Source organism: Sminthopsis crassicaudata, chromosome 1, assembly GCF_048593235.1.
Source record: "Sminthopsis crassicaudata isolate SCR6 chromosome 1, ASM4859323v1, whole genome shotgun sequence".
NCBI classification, from domain to species: Eukaryota; Metazoa; Chordata; class Mammalia; order Dasyuromorphia; family Dasyuridae; genus Sminthopsis; species Sminthopsis crassicaudata.
The window spans coordinates 713,538,747-713,555,385 of NC_133617.1; positions in this window are offsets into that span (position 1 = coordinate 713,538,747).

Genomic DNA, 16,639 nt, shown 5'->3' on the forward strand with positions numbered 1-16,639 from the left:
TTTTACACAAAAATGTAGAGAAAAAAAATTACTTCTAATATGATACTAGTAGAAAGAGAGATTTCTACTTTCATTTGATTAAGCCAATTATCCCAGGTGAAACAGTATTTCTAGGTGGAAAAAGGGTCTTTTCCAAAATGGCACAATGAATTGTAAAGCTGTGATTCTCTGCAGAATTTATCTGGCTCTTTTCTGGGAATCTAACAATGATTTTAGGAGATGTCTAGAAATGTCAAGAGGATTTGATAGAGTTCATTGACAAATGCAAAGTTGTAAATTGTTGATGTTCAGTTGGTTCAGTTTTGCCCAATTCATTTATGACCCCTTTTGAATTTTTCATAGCAATGATACTAGAATGGCTTGCCGTTTCCTTCTCCATTTCATTTTATGAGGAAGTGAGGCAAACAAGTGGCTTACTGGCTGAGGCCAGATTTGAATTCAAGAAGATGAATCTTTCTAACTCCAGACCTGCACCCTCTTCACTGTACCATCTCACTGCCCACAATTTGTAGACTAGAATCTCACAACTGGATATACATGTGTCCTTTGAGTCTCAGGATATTTAACCCTATGAACAAGATTTTATATCAATTTCTTCTTTAATGTTAATGAAGTTCAACTTAATTTAATTTTTGAGTGTACATCAGCATCACATTTGTTCTGTGATTTCTAAGATGCAGGTCATCACATAGAAATTGTACCCTTTCCATGCCTTTATGATTCAGTGGTCCTCAAACTTTTAAAATAGGGGGCCAGTTCACTGTCCCTCAGACTGCTGGAGGGCCAGACTATAGTAAAAACAAAACCTCACACTCTGTCTCCGCCCCTCAGCCCATTTGTCATAACCCGGTGAGCCACAAACCATCTTCAGCCCATGGGCCGTAGTTTGAGAACCCCTGCCATAGTGTGAGTCTTGCCCATGCCCAATTCAATTTGACATTTATTTAATACCTATCACTTTTAAGGGTCCAAAAATATGAACTTAAAAACCAGCAGTCCCTGTCCACAAGCAATTTACATTTGATTGGCTCCATTATGCCAGAAAAAAAAGTAAGAATATGAAGAAATGAAAATGTGACCTATTCATTTCAGTTAAAGTACTTACAATTTGAGAGAAAAATGACTTTGCAATTTGTTTTTGCATCTGATGACTATATTTTATATCATTAGGCCTGATTATTATAAAATTGTACAAATAGATTTACCATAAGTGTGCCATTACAAACTGCATAATTTCTGGCCTCTGAGTCTCTGTTATGACTAAATTCATGGCTTCATATTGATTTTTTCTTTCTTTGTTACTGTAGTTAAAACAATACGTGAAACCCACACTCATGTATAATTACAATAATCATCTGTCTCCTTTAAAAAGAAAAGAATACTTTCCAGCAGGTGTTATGAATATAAAGAATGGATTTCAGACTATTTAAACATATGGGAAATTTTGAACCAAGTCAAATAAATGGATTCTTACAATCCATAAACATAGATTTTTTCCTTTGTTTTCCATCATTGACTTTGTCTACATAAGAAGCAACAGTGGTACAGTGGGGACAATATTAAATCCAGAGTAAGAGGATAGGGTTTCAAACTGCAACTTACTACCCATAGGACCCTTGGCAAATCACTAAATTGTTCCAAATCTCATTTTCCTCTTCTGTAAAATGATAGAGTTGAAGTAAAACCATCTAAGTCCCCTTCCAACTCTATGATCCCATGATATATTTTGGTCAAATAACCTTTTTTGACCCCCATATTATTTGCTCCTTTTTCTAATATTAATGATAATTATGATGATATAAAGTCCTCCAATCTGAAGAGAGCTTTCTAAGGACAAAGACTATTTCAGTAAAGCAACAACCATTTATTAAGTGCCCACCGGGCACCTGGCACTGTGCTAAACACTAGTCTCTGTTCTCAAGGAAATCAGTCTTTAACATAGGAGAGAATAAACATGTAACTGTGCACATTCAAGTTAAGTGAAGGATAAATTGAAGGTAATCTCACAGGGAAGGTTCTAGGAATAAAGAAGACTAGGAAGGGCTATATGCAGTAAGTAGCATTTTAGCTAAGGCTTGACAGAAGCCAGGGAAGCCAGACAATAGATGATGGTATTTTATTTGTGCCTTCCTATCTCTAGACAGAGACAAAGACAGAGACAAGGAGGCAGAGACAGAGAAAGACAGACATACAGAGAGAAAATATACAAGACTGTATGAATGTATGAGGTGTTCAGGAGGACTTGGATGAAGGCTTCCTCAAGCTTTTCAAGACTATTTATCTACCCTTGGTGTCTTCCTGCCACTCAGTTCTCTTCACACTTCAAGAAGCTTTAGCATGAGCAGCAACCACATTCTGGTTAAACTGTCTTAGTGGATAAGTTAAAGCAGATTGAGGATAACCAGCAGGCCTCAAGGCTGTTGGTAAGTTAGGGGATCTCTACCCCCTAGCATAGGAAGATTTCCCCTGGCAGAAAGGGTAAATGAGAACAATTTGCTCCAACAGCCTTGAAGGTGATTCAAGCAGATGCTGTGGGTACTTACAAATGAGTCAGACATTGAGAACACCAAAGTCATCCACTGTGAATTGGATCATCACTAGTCACCCTGACTTTTGTTTGGCCATATGGACTTTAATGATTCTGGAATAGAATGAAGCTGACAAATTGGCCCTAAACTGCCTCACTTACATCAAATTCATAAGCAGATCAAGATATCAGTGTATGTATATGTGTATAATATATGCATATATATACATTATATATATAATGCATACACAAATACATATACACTTATATATATATGAACAGTATCTGTCTCACTTTATTTTTCTGTCATCTATCTATCCATCCACCCATCTGCTTATCTATTTTATCTATCAACCTATCTAGCCATCCATCCATCCATCCATCCATCATCCATCCATCCCTCTCTCTCTCTCTCCCTCTCTCTCTCTCTCTCTCTTCTCTCTCTCTCTCTCTCTCTCTCTCTCTCTCTCTCTCTCTCTCTCTCTCTCTCTCGCTCTCTCTCTCTCTCTCTCTCTCTTTCGCTCTCTCACTCTCATCATGTCAGGGATGTAGAGACTGGTGGGGACAGCTACGTGGTGCACTAGATAAGAGTTCCTGGAGTCAGAAAGACTCATCTTCCTGAATTCAAATGCAACCTGAGACATTCACTTGCTGTGTGAAAGTCACTTAACCCCGCTTGCCTCAGCTCCTCATCTGTTTAAACTAGCTGAGGGAAATGGCAAACCACTCCAGTATCTCTGCCAAGAAAATTACACATGGACTCACAAAGAGCCAAACACAACTGAGATGCCTGAATAACAACATTATTTTCAGAGAGCATTTGAATCCTATTGAGTCTATGTTTCAGTTTCTAGAGGGATGAAATGCTCTTCTAGAAGAAAATAAAAGGCATTTTTGCTGTCAATATTAGATGGGGATTCCACTCAAGAGAGTAAGAAAAGGGGAAGGGAAGGGTTTGGTTGATCACCCAATCACTGATTTCACATTTTTTCTCTTGACTTTTTATTTTCTAGCCTGTTCTATGGATGTAGATTTTCTTTGTCTTGAGCTTTTATTTGGGATGCCTTATTAGGACACAGCAGTCACCCTGGGATCTCAGAGCCAATGTCAGTGAAGCAAGCATAAGTCCTAATAGGAAGTACCACACTCGAAAGGTTTCAAGAATAAATTTAGTGATGGATTGACTTATGACCAGCTAAGCTAGGATCATTATTAGAAGAAGTACTAGTATTACATATCTATATATGAGTGAAAATAACATACAGGTCTTATAGCCTTTATTGGTGGAAGCCATGCCTGTTCTAATTAAATCACAAATGAATTTAATTTGTAAGTAGGTATTTGTTAAGTGAGCACTATATTCAAGACACTATGCTGGGTACTAGACATGGAAAGATAGTAGTCATACTAACCTAGTCCTCGAAGCGGTTTACATTTGACCAAGAGAATACTATTTAATAAAGAGAGTAGAAAATAAAAATATATGTAAAATAATAAAAAGGAAATTTCAAAAGTGGGCTTTGCTAATATCTAATAGCATCAAGAACTAGTCTTTTTTTCTTTAAGTATTATTGATATGTTTTGTTTAAACTTTTCAGATATTTATAAGAGGTCTCTGGTAACAAAGTAAAGTATTTAAATAAAATTAATGAGTTAATTTCATTTGAAAGTTTGCATGCTATACAATATTTGTATCATATCATTTCTCTCATTTTTGAAAAACATTACAGAACCATTTTCCTACCTCACAAAACTCTTCATCACATTGAAAAAATTTTAAAAAGGAAATTAAAACAAGTTGTTTTTTTTTTTAAGAATAAATATGCAGTCAAGGAAATACACTGCTCCAATTGCTATGTATTCCTTCCCAAAATGTGTCTGATTCTTCATCATAAATCTATTACTTTATTGTAATTTGACCTTCTGGAATAATGAAGGATCATTGTATTGGTTACAGTTTACAAGTTTCAAAGATTTTTGTTTTTATACAAATCATTCTTCTAGTTCTAAACTGTTCATTCTTAATCATTTTATAAATTTCTCACATTTTTTTTCATTTTTATCTTACAATGTTACAGGATAAATTGTTTTCCTGGTTTTGCTTACTTGACTCTACATCAGTTCATATGAATAGATGTCTTTCCAAATCTTTTTTTTGAAATTGTTTATTTCTTCCTTTTTTACAGAACAATAGCATTTTATCAAATTCATATCTCATTTATTCAGCTATTTCTCAGTAACTGTACATCGCTTTAATCTTCACTTTGTATTTGTTTACCATAAAAAAGAGCTGCTGTAAATACACATATGTACACACACACACACACACACACACACACACACACACACACACATTTCCCTCTTTCTTTGATTTCTTTTGGCCTTTGACTTAGCTGTTGCATAGCATTTCTGGTTCAAAGAGCATGTGCTGTTTAATATTTTTTTGTTTGTAATTCCAACTTGCTTTCCAGATTAAACCCATTGACAGACCTGCCAAAAAGGCATAAATGTGCTTGTTTTACTGTAGCACAGTACTTGCCAGTTTCCCTTTCTTCTAAAATTTGACACTTTGATGGATATGACAAGAAATCTCAAAATTGTCTTAATTTACATTTCTCTAATTAGTAGTGATTTGGATAATTGCACATATATAAATGTTGTATTGGGGTGTGTGTGTGTGTGTGTGTGTGTGTGTGTGTGTGTGGTGTGTGAGTGTGGTGTGTGTGTGCATAGAGATGAGAGAGAGAGAGAGAGAGAGAGAGAGAGAGAGAGAGAGAGAGAGAGAGAGAGACACAGAGACACAGGGAAACAGATACGGAGAGAGAGAAAGAAAGAGAGGGAAGGAGAATGGGGAAAAAGTCAGAGACAGAGAGATACAGAGAGAAACACAAAGAGACAGTGAGAAAGAGGAGGGGGAGAGAGAGACAGACAGAAAGAGAGAGAGAGAGAGAGAGAGAGAGAAAGTTGGATTTACTGAGATGAGAACAAGCACTTAAAACACTTATTATGCTACATAAATATTTTGTAGATATTATCTCGGTTGATTCACACAACAACCTTGTGAGATAGGTATTATTTTGAGCTTCATTTTACAGATGAGGGAAATGAAGGAGACAGAGAAGTGCTTAATAGTACTTTGCCCAGAGTCATACAAGTTATCAGTGTCTGGGGTTGGATTTGAACTCAAGTCTAAGTTGAAAGCTCTCTCCACTGTTTCATCTAGCTGCTACATACTTATCCTTAGACTATTTATAAATCATTTGATGAATTGCACTTTTTCTCACAAATTTGAATCAGTTCCTTATATATCTTGGAAATGAAACTTTCAACAGAGAAACTTGCTACAAAGAATTTTTTCTCACTTAAATGTTTACCTTTGAATCATAACTTTAAGAAAAGCCTTCTTGTAGGAGATGATACTTGAGTGGTCTTTTGAAGGGAGTTTGGGATTCTAAGAGGCAGGCAAGGAGGAAATACATTCCAGATATCAAGGACCATTTGGCCTTTTCCTGATGCTTGAGAGTCTACCATTCCTCTTATCTTCCAGAATCTAAGAAATCTGATGCCTAAGAAATCACCCTCCTGATGTCTTTGGTCCTCTTCAAGAATGAAGAATGAACAATAGGAAGAAGAAGGAATGGAGGGAACAGTTAGCACAGACAGCAGTTTGCTTGCAATGGAGAGTATGAGATAATGGATAATATTAGCCATGACTAGAAAGGAAGATGACAACCTGAAATATCCATGTACTTTAGAGAAGAAATTCCATGAGGTAGCACATAGTGTATTTTCATCATATAGAGACACCATTTCTTGTTTACTTTCTTTATCACCAAATTATCATTTCAATCTTGACAGAGAGATTAAGGTCATGGTTATGGATAGACCAGCTGAGGAGCCAAGGCTCTGTTTCATATGTCATCTCTTTCCCAAAGAAGGAAAACAGATGGGAAACAGCCACTAGAGCAAAGACTTTTGAAGGCAGGGATTTTAAATGGGAAAGTGGAATTTAGGAAACATTATCATGTTTTTTCTTTTAAAAATCTGTTCTTTCAAAGAACAATTTGAGCCACAGATAAAAGACTAACATGATAAAAGGGAATATTTGAAGTTCCCTTAAAAAGAACTTCAAGTGTTTAATGTTTTAAAAAATGAAAACATGTGGTAGGGAGAGTTGGAAGTTGAACTGAGGGAGGCCATGAGGATATGTTACTATTGTTAACCTCTCCTGGATTAGCCAGACCTCAGTAGAATAGCTTCTTTGCTTTCTTTGTTCCCTTAATCCCTCCAGCACTTACATATTCTGTGTGCATTATGAAATCTTTCTCTCTTCAATAAATAGCTTCATAATTGCTCACAAATATTTCATGAGCATATGGTGCATCAGAATATTGATCAATCAGAAAATAATAATGATAATAATAGATTTCAATATTAATGTTTTCATATTTCATATACATCATCTCCTTGGAGTTTCACAATTCTTGTTCTTTGTTCTTGAAAGGACCAAAATGACATTACTAAGTTAGAGTCAAGATGTTGTATCTGCCTGTGGCTGATCAGACCAATATCAACTCAGAATGCTCTAAAACAGGTCAGATACAAATAGTCCCTATGAATATTTGGGATGGATTCTCTAACTTCGCATATCTTGCATTTCTTCTGAGGTAATTAAATTCTGCTTTGCTCATAGAACACAGCACCTTCTCTGATGAGGGCACACCATGCTGAGTGATTCTATGTCAGGGTCTTCCATGTCATAAAATCAATTCTAAAGTTCCTAAGAAAGACCTTAAAGGTGTCTTATATTGGTTTTTATTTGGAAGTGATATTTGTTGAGCTGTTTGTCTTTCACTTCTACTGCATTTTGTATTGTCTGTAAGTATGTGCACATTCAATGCACTGAAAGTAAGTGGAATCAATTACAGAAGTATTTGTACATTTTTAGGGTTTCAACTGGAGGGTGGGATTTAACTGCATGTTAATCAGGCCAAGATTGGGTAAACAGACAATTTTTAGGGCACCTTCCCTCCAACCTGGAGGTAAGTGGTGCAATAAAGACTTAAAAGACTGCTCAGACATCCGGGAGCTGCTTCCAGTGAGATGACATACTAATTCCTTGGGCAACCTGTATGGAGGGTTATGATTCCAACTCTCACATTTCCCGCCCCTGCTACTTATCACTCATCCATTGCCATAAGACTTTGAGATAGGTAGAAATGATAAAATCCTATATTGATGTATTTTGATTTGTGTATAAATTGTATTTAAGTGAAGAAGAATTGCCCAAAGTCATCAGTCTCACTCTCTCTTCTACAGTCATCACTGTCCAGTGGCAGGACAGGATCAAGATGACCAGTGATGACTCAAGATACTGTGGATAACCTTGGTGTTCATGTTTAATCAAACTCTAAGTGCCCCGAAAATACCTGCTTTACCTGCCTTCATGGCCATTGGAACAAATTGTTCTCATCCAATCTTTTCACTAGGGAAAGTCCTTATGATAGATAAGGGTTTGAGACCCCCTGGTTATCCTCAATCTGGGTTAGCCCATCTGCTGAAATAGCTAACCAGGATTCTACAGCTCCCTGGACCCACAGGTGAGATTTAGGTGGGTCACATGGTCACCAAAGGTAAGAAAGCAGCCCTCAAACTAAATATACTAGTCTTCCTCAAACACATCCTACACCCTAGAGCTTCATAATAGCTCTGTAAGGTAAGTATTATGAAATATTTTAATTCTAATTTTATTGATGAGAAAATGAAGGTTGGGGGATGTATAAAGTAAGGGGCAAAAGGGAAAAAATGGGACTAAAACTCTTACAAAAATGAATGTTTTAAACTAAATTTACCTGTAATTGGGAAAATAAAATAATATTAAGGAAAAAAAATAAGAAAATGGTAAATTGTCCCTAGTCACAAAGCTATTATTAAGAATCAGGTGTGTAATCTGAATTCAGGCCATTCGTTAAGCCTTGGGTTCTGGAGCATGGAATAGAGGTATCAGAAATGGTCATGATTCTAAAGTATAGCTTGAACAGGATAAAATGTAATAGTGAAATAATATTTAACAAAAATGTATATATGTAATAGGATATAAATAATGTTAATACACTATTTTCTAAATCAATTTTCTACCCACAGGGAATCTTATGTATCATCTCATGGCCTCATTTCTTTTTGATTTTGACACCACTTTTTAAAAATATAAATTTTGGTCATTTTCCTTATGAAGTTTATGTAATATAGGGTGATGAGACTCACATCTACAAAACAAAAGCAAGTGATATCAGACAGGATATGATCAAATGCTAAATCATGTGGTATATGCCATTTTTTTGTAGCTTCAGTCTCATCTTTTTATAGAGGCTTTTATTATCCTAGTTTTAGTATACAATGTTTTGGGTGATCCTATTTCTTCAAATAACCATAAGTGCCCAGATAGTGAATTTCTACTGACAGACCAGGATAATCAAGCACATAGCAAAGCTTTTAATAAAGACAGAATAGGCAAACAAATAAGGAGAGAAAAATCCCTTCTAAGTAAAATTTTCTCCAGATTCTCAAGCCACTGCTGGGAGAAGGAATATTCTCTTACTCTAGAATACATATTCTTATACTGGATGGTCTTTCTCTTGGACATCTATTTCTTAGTAAGCAGCCGTGCTTTATGGCTGCTTCACTCTGCCTCCATATCCATGATTCCCCTCTGACTCCCAACCTACTGCCGGCTGCCTCTCCACAGAGTGGCTCCTGCCATCTGTAGCTGCCATCTGTTGATGGACTTCTCTGATGAGCTGCTGACAATCTGCCCAAGCTGTTTTGAGCCATTGAGGCTTCTTCTTCCTGAAAGCGAGTGTTAACCTTGCTTTGTGATGATGCCCTGATCAAGACATGGCTGGGACTATCTAACATGTTCTCATTTCTCTTGTTAGTGGGACCCTTAGTGGCACTATGTTCCTACCCCTGTAAGAATTCCCCCAAAGCTTATTTAATATTTAAATTTTTGTGAACACATTCTCCTTAACTCCCATAATGCCTTTGACAACTAGTGCCAAGATCTTGAAAAATTACAGTGGAACATCTCCAAACATCAAGAAATCACTGGAGGGAAGGGAACAAGCATTTACTAAGTGCCTACCATGTGCCAGACACTGTGCTAAACACTTTCTAAATAACATCTCATTTGAATAAAGCAGAAATGGCAGCCTTTGCCCTGTATTGGGCAAATCCTATTTCTTCTATACCCTGTATTTGTATGATGCAGACAGTTCAGGACACTATTTCCCTTATAAATAACAATAATAATTGTATTTACTATGTTCCAGGTACAATGCTAAGTACCTTGCAAATATTATCTCATTTGATATTCATAATAATCCTGAAAAGTAGGTGCTATTATTATCCACATTTTACATAGGAGGACACTGTGGCACAAGTTAAATGACTTGCCCAAAGTCACACATCTAGCAAGTATCTAAGATTGGGTACCTCATGTGTTCCTAACTCCAGGCACAATGCTTTAACTACTGAAACACCTAGATGCCCAGAGGAAAAGCAAATCAATGGGGCTAAAATTATAAAAGAAGGCTTTTCATGGAACCTAAATTAGAACTTGAATAAGTAGAAAGGAAAATTGCTTAATGATAAACTCTTGGAGGACAGGAATAGTGATTATTTTTTGTATCCCACAGTACCTACAATGACCATTTTGTTTATAGGGAGTACATAATAAATGTTGGTTGAATTGAATTGAGTAGAGAAGATAGTTCAAATATGCCATGAGTTAAGAGAACAGTAAAGGTAACTGAGCATATTGTGTTTGTGGAATCTAGTTAAAATAAAAGGCAAGCAGTTCCCATGGTTTTGTGAAGGAGAGAACCATCTGCACCCAGAAACTGTGGGGACTGAGGAAGGAGCACAGCATGGTGTTTTCAGTTTTTGTTGTTGTTTGCTTGCATTTTGTTTTCTTCCTCGTTTTTTTCCTTCCTTTTTGATCTGATTTTCTTGTGCAGAATGACAATTGTGGAAATATATATAGAAGAATTGCACATGTTTAACATATTGGATTACCTTCTATCTAGGGGAGGTAGTGCGGGAATGGGAAGGAAAAAATTGGAAAACAAGATTTTATAAAGGTGAATGTTGAAAATTATCTAAGCATATGTTTTGAAAACAAAACTTAAATAAAAAAGAATAAAAGGCATATATTAGAAAATGGGAGAAAACAAGGTAGTTAGATAGAAGATAATGCTGGATTAAAAAAAAATTAGGAAGAGGGATGCAGGAAAAGAACCATTGAGAGTTTTGGGTAAATACTGCTTGACAAGAGCACTTAAGGAAGATTAATATGGCAGAAAAATGTTAGGAAGTTGAAGGGGGCAATAAAAACTGGTTATTGAGAAAATGGATCAGGGCATTGTTTTAGTATTAATAGGATCAGAATTTGAGAGTTAAAAGAGAACACAGATATAACCCAGATTCAACCGGTCATTTCCCAGATGAAAAACAAACAAAACAAAACCCCCCAAAAAACTGAAGACAAGTGACTGGCCTCCCTTTTCCAGACTAAACACCTCTAGTGTCTTCCTTGATTCTCATTTAATATAAACTCAACAACCCTGGTTGTCTTTATTTGGAGGTTCTCTAATTTACCATTGAGTTTTCTAAGAGCCATGTCCACATCTAGTACTGAATTCCATAGTAGAGATACACTTCAGAATCAAATACCCAGTTTACCCCATTAACTTTCCAGATATTGTCTCATTGCCTCTAGCCTATCTTATTCAAATTCATTCAATCTTGATTCATACATGTCAGAATAATATTTCTCTATTCTTCTTATCATTGAGTCATTTCCAGATTCAAAAATTTACAGTGACTCCCTTTTATTCTCATTTAATCCAGCAATCAAGACCCTGCTTTGTTTTCAGCTTTTCCTTTCTTATTTCCAGGCATTTCTTCATAGAACTCATTCATTTTAGTTAGCTTACTCTGTTCAGTTAGAATTGCTCATATAATTTTTTTCTTTCCTTTTAAATGCCTTTGCTTGTGCCATATCCAAGCTGCATCACCTCTGGATATTCATGAACTTAGATTCACATGGGGTGATTTTACTGCAATTTACTGGGTATTTTACTGGAAATACACCTAACTTGGTTCACTTCATTATATTCAGTTTAAAAAAACCCCACAGAATCTAAAGTTAATTTAGATCTTCTATTTAATAGCTCCCTAAGGAAAAAAAAAACACTCAGACCAAGGATAATATTAAGACAAAAAACACACAAACAAGAATTGAGACAAAAATGATGAGTTAAAGCAGGAGAAAATAGTGTTAGCTGCCTTCTGATGTCAATATAGATTTGTTACCTTTCACTGCAGAAAAGTTTGGGAAATGTCTTTATCTACCAGACTGAATGTTCTGAAAGGAAAGATGAGGCCAGTATCCCTCAAAACTCTAATGAGAAGTAGGACATTTCAGAGCAGGAAGTCTATTCCACCTTAAGCTATCTGTTACTCATTGCTTACCTTGTCTCTTCCAATCTGATGCACCCCCCAGCATGGTTGATCACAAGCTGTATTGTGACACTTGGTTAAGATCATTTTCACTCTATATTTCCCACTTTGTGGTCATGAGCCTAGACAAAGATCTATTCATGAAGCTTCTTTCTTCCCACTAATCTCCTGTGCTGTAAGCACATGGATTCATGGGTATTAAAATCTGTTTTCTCTCAATGTTTCTTCTCTGGGCTTAGATGTCTTGAAATATCTAAAGGAATCTATTTCCTTTCCCACCTCATTCATGCCTGCTACATTAGAATGCTTTCAACACTATCTGTGTCCCCCTACCCAATGGGAAACTTTATTCAAAACTCTACAGAACCCAGCATTTATTCCCTTTTGACTGGTCTTAACCTTTCCTCTGACTGTTCTAAGGACTTGGAAATTCACTTATAACATATTATTCCCATTTTATAATGAACTATTTTTTGTTATTGTTGTTGTTTTTTCCTGAGGCAATTGGGGTTGAGTGACTTGCCCAAGGTCACACAGCTAGGAAGTGTTAAGTGTCTGACATCACATTTGAACTCAGGTCCTACTGACTTTAGGACTGATGCTCTATCCACTGTGCCACCTACCTGCCGCAATGAACTGTTGTTTGTTTTTTTTTTTTTTTAATTTATTTCTATAAGACTGTTTTGCATCTGCAATTAGATTATAAGCTCCTTGAGGACAAGAATAGTATGTTTAATTTCTATCTCATTTCCATAACCATTTAATAACAGCTTAGTGACTGACAAATTGAATCATATAAAGTACCTCCCTGACAAGAGGGCTTTGTCATAGAAATCCCAGAAGCTCTGAAACAATAAAGTAGTGGGAGTCATTTTAATTATTTCCACATTTTGAAGAGTTTCCTGAGGATATGTCTATTTAAAAGTAAGTATTTCACTTAAAACAAGCTGATTGAAGTTCCCCAAACTGTGTCCACTGGGGCATGGACAGCATTCTTTATGAGGATCTCATGTGCAGTCAGACAGGACAGAGGCTATCACTACCCTTGCATTTCTTTGGCTTTATGAGGGATGACAGGATTGGCGTGAAAAATTTAGCAAACTGTGAAATTGGATTTTAATTATGATAAGATACTTCCTCAAAAATCACTTTACTGTGGAGAATAGATGAAAAGCTTCCCTTTTGTTCTTTGTTTTTGAAATTTTTTTTCAATTAAGCCTTTATTTTCTGTTTTTTCTCCTTCCTTTTATTTTCCTCCTTTCTTCTCTCTTCCATTAAACAGTAGAAAAATAAAAACCTTTCAACACAAAAAAACCTCAAAAGTCAAACAAAATAAATTCCTTCAGTGATCATAGTTGAAAATTAATTTCATTTTGCATCTTGAATCCATCACTTCTCTGTCAACAGATGATCTTCAAAATAGTCTTCAGCATCAGGCCTCTGGGATTGCTATTGGCTACAGAACTGATCAGAATTCTATCATCTTTCAAAGAGGTTTGTTTTAACAATTTTGTTATTACATAAATTTTTCTCTTTGTTCTACGCTGCATGAATTCCCACATCTCTTCCAAAGTTCCTCTGAAATAATCTCTTTCATAATTTCTTAGGACACAAAAATATTCTATTACATTCACACATAATTTGTTCAGCCATTCCCTAATCGATGGATGCTCCTTCCTTTATTTTCTAGATCTTTATCCACCACAAAAAGTGCTGCAGAAACATAATAATCTGTACTTCAGAATTATTTCCTTCTCTCTTTGATCCCTTTGGGATGTAGTAATATTGCTAGGTCAAAGATTATGTTTAATAGCTTCAGGGTCATTATTCTAAATTGCTTTCTAGAGTGTTTGTACCAAACCATAGATCTCCTAGTAGTGAATCAATGTGCCCATTTTTCCCCAAACCATCCAATATTTCCTTCTTGTATCCTGCCAAAAACAATTACTAGCACTATACACAAGTCATTTGATTTTTTTCTTCGTTTGACTTACTTTCCTCGTTAAGGATTTATTGTGAGGACTAAATGAGATAGCATATATAAATGTTTTGCAAACCTTAAAGTACTATATAAAAGCATACTCTTATTGTTGTTAATGGAAGTAATGACAACTTCCTTAAGTGAAATGGGGAGCCAGATCATGTGATTTCTTTAGTTCCCTTTCAAACCCAAGATTTATAAAAGATTGTAAACTCCATGAGAACAAAGAACATCTCTTAATTTTCTCTATCTTCCGCAATGTCCAGTACATTGAAATAAATTGTTGATGGAAGAATGAATTATTGAATGAGGCGATTTGGGAATGGACTAGTTTTCAGTTTTTTGAGCTATCTCTAGTCTGTATTAGCACAGTTGGCTGCATATCATATCATTGGACAATTCTCTATAGAGACTGTGAATATGTGTTTCCAGAATACTGACAGCTGGGCAGACCATGAGGCTTGTTATTGGCTAATTACATCTTTCTCAAAGTAGCTTTTCAGTTCAACTACACTCTGTTCCCCCTAAATCCAGTTAGGTTCCTTCCAAGCCCAATAGACACAAAGGGGGGTGCAAAGAGACAGTATCCAGTTACTAGAAAAGACAATTCAAATGCAACTTTTATTTTGAGAAAAGGGAAAATGTATTTTGTGACTCAGTTATTAATTTTGCCATAATTGTTCCAGAATTCCTGTTTAAGACACTCCTTGCATGTCCTTATCTTTCCTGAGCTTTAGTCTCTTCATTTTTAAAATGACGAGGAAGGCAACCAAGGTGGTGAAGACCTTGAGTAGATGCCACATGAGAATTGATGGAACAAGCAAAACAATTTCCTAGAAGGAAGAAGAGATATTTAACCTGGACATGAGAAGATCCCAGGGGGACAGAAATATAAGCATGGTAACTTTTTAAGAGTTTGAAAGGCTGCCATCTGGAAGGGATTATTAGACTAGTTTTGCTTGTTCTCAAAGGGCACAACTAGAAGCAAAGGGTCAATGTTGCAAAGAGATAAGCTATGATTTGTTGAAAAGAAAATATTCACTAACATTTAGAGGTATTCTAAAGTTTAAGAAGCTATCTCAGGAGGCAAAATTCCCTTGCTGGAAGAATTCATACACAGGGTGTATGACTGCTTCTTGGGTATGTTGGAGAAGGGATTCCTTTTCATAATAAGCTGAGGGCTAAGCTCCCTCTCAGTTCTGTGATTTTTGAGTCTGAATCATTTTGTTTGGTTGCCTACAACTCATAAAGTTCTTATAAACCAATGTTTCATTTTCCAAAGCAGTTTGGTGTTATTGATGAATGAGCAATGAAAGAAAATTATCAGTAAAATTTTTAGAATTAAATTTTGCACTGCTAGAAAAACACCATTTGTACCCACACAAAAAGGCCAAAAGTATAAGAGAGGAAAGAATTCTTATTTTCAGAATTCTAAAGACAATCACAAAGCATGCACCTTAGAGATTTGAGATAAACTGTTTCATATACAGTAAGGGACAGAGACAAGATTTCCTTCTCTCCTTCCTTCTTTTTTCTTTCTTTCATCCTTTCTTCTTTTTCTTCCTTTTTTCTTTTCTTTATCCCTCCTTCCTTCCTCTCTTTTTTCTTTCTTTTTTTCTAGAAGAGAAGGCATTGTGACACATTAGAATTTGTGTTTGATTTTATATAAGAAGATTTGGGCTTGAATGCTATTTCTATTTCTTAATGTCTATTTAACTTTGGATAAATTACCTAATGTCTTACTAATGTCTCAGTTTCCTCACTTGTAAAGTGAGAGTATTGAGCCATGTGAAGTCTAAGATTCCTATTATCTCTAGAGCAATCATTCTATAAAGAAGGGTGGGGAAAAAAGCTTTTTTTTTTCATTTCCAAACATTGGAAAGTGAAAAATCAGAATCACTGTGCTTCCCTTTACTTTGAGACAGGAAGGGAACTTCCATCAATTAAGCCTCACATGTGATATCCATTCAAACAAAAATAATAACTTTACTCCCATATACTTGAGTTCACAGGGAGAAAAGTCATTTAATTCTGCCATGGTTTAATGATATTTAAACGACTCCAATGGTTTTTATATATGAATACATTACAAGGTTCATGTTCAAAAGACTGCAATAAACCATAATGGACTTTACAGTTTATTAGTTTAATAAATGTCATCTTGTTATTAACAACACAGGTAAGGTAATTTTACAAGAAACTCCATTATTGTTCAGTGAATGAATAGCTACTTTGGTAGAAGAGTATCTTCATAAAAGCTCATTTTATCCTAGTGCACTTTAAAGATTATATGGGATACAGAGATGATTTGTTGTGTAAAGTGGCCACTGAATAGTAATGATAATATTTTGAATTGAGAATATATTAATTTATTGGTAGCAATTGAATCATACCTGTGTGAATGACAATCAGATCTATAAAATATATTGTTATATTTTATTTTTGAGGTTCACTTGATAATGATTATGTAATTGAATATGACTGAAAAAAATGATATTTGACCAGTTGTTCTTTCCACATTGTACATATATGAAATCTGTTCTTTGGTTATCTTAATACATAGTCACTTTCCAAAGGATGCCACTTCTACTGAGTTACAGAGTTATGTCCAC